This window comes from Trichechus manatus, unplaced genomic scaffold (genome assembly GCF_000243295.1).
Source record: "Trichechus manatus latirostris isolate Lorelei unplaced genomic scaffold, TriManLat1.0 scaffold00173, whole genome shotgun sequence".
NCBI lineage: Eukaryota > Metazoa > Chordata > Mammalia > Sirenia > Trichechidae > Trichechus > Trichechus manatus.
The window spans coordinates 565518-566970 of NW_004444109.1; positions in this window are offsets into that span (position 1 = coordinate 565518).

Below are 1453 nucleotides of genomic sequence, written 5' to 3' on the forward strand. Positions count from 1 at the left end.
CCACTTGCTGTTTATGTTACAAGAACAAGCATGCTTTGTAAGCTTCATCCAAATTTTGTTTTATTTTTGGATGTTCTTTAAAAAGGAAAATTCCTGGCTGAAGGGTCACGTGAGTAAGGATATATTTTAATTTTCTTATGTGGGTAACTTCTATATTGAGCTCTCTGAGCTTTTAAGATGAGATCACTGAAATGTCAACATTTACAAATTTTCCAAATCATCTAGCATTCTGACTCTAGAAATGATTTTATAATAAATGTTTTCAAAGAAAATAGAGGTGAGATATATAAATGCTGGCTTAAATGCCGACAAGGGAAAGCTTTTGTAAGCGAACAGCTTGTTCTGAAAATCTGAAGGTTTGAATATTCGCTATCTCGTTTTATCCTTCCTTGCTGTTAAGTGTTGTTAGTATTTTCTGTCTCCGGCATCTTCCAACAGAACCAGTTTTCACATGATAAGAAGATTATTTTTGAGGACTTTAGCATTGCTCTTTAGATTGTAGCCAGCTCTAATGAATATAAATTCTCAGAGTTGTGAGCATAGTGTGCTGGTGAAGAACAAAGGCTGTGGGGTGAGATCGTTTGCATTTGAACTTGGGCTCTACAACACGCCATGTGACTTAGAGTAATTTGCTTAATTCCTCTGTGCCTTAGCAGCTGTCCCTGAAATGAAGCTAATAATAGTACCCAAAATATAGGGTGTTTGGAGGTTAAATGATATAATGCCGTTCTTTGCAATAGCAAACACCCAAATAGCATTATTAACGATACTATAGCAAATAGACTGAGTAGTCTCTGCTTATGCTGTTGCCCACATCTAATCTATGCTTCACACAGAAGCAGGAGGAATCTTTTTAAAAATTCAAACAAATAATGCCACTACTATGCTGAACTCTGCAGGAGCTTCCCATACACTTAGGATATATCTCAATCCCCTTACCAAGATGTGGCCCCTGATTGTCCTTCTGGCCGCAGCTCCCGGAGCCTAGTTTTCCGGTCCCACCAGCCTTCTTCCTGCTCTTCCAGCTCACCAAGTTCTTCTTGTCATCAAGTTTGCATTCACTCCTCCTTTTCTTGGAGCACAGGATCCCCTTTAGTCATTTGGGCTCCAGCTCTGATATAAGAGAAATCTTCCTTAATCACCATATCACCCAGTATTCTTTTCTTCATAGAATTTAGCACTAGCTAAAATCACAGTATCTATTCATTAACTATTTTCTCTGCCTTTCCCTGCAGACTGTAGGATCCATATATATATATATATATATAAGGACAAACTCTGTCTTGTTTTCTATAATTTCCAATGTCACAACTACTCTTGCTGATAATTATTTCTTTAACAGATTAATATATAATTATAGTTTGATTCAAGGAGCCCTAGTGATGCAACGGTTAACTACTCAGCTGCTAACTGAAAGGTAGACAGTTCAAACCCACCTAGTGTCTCCGTGGCA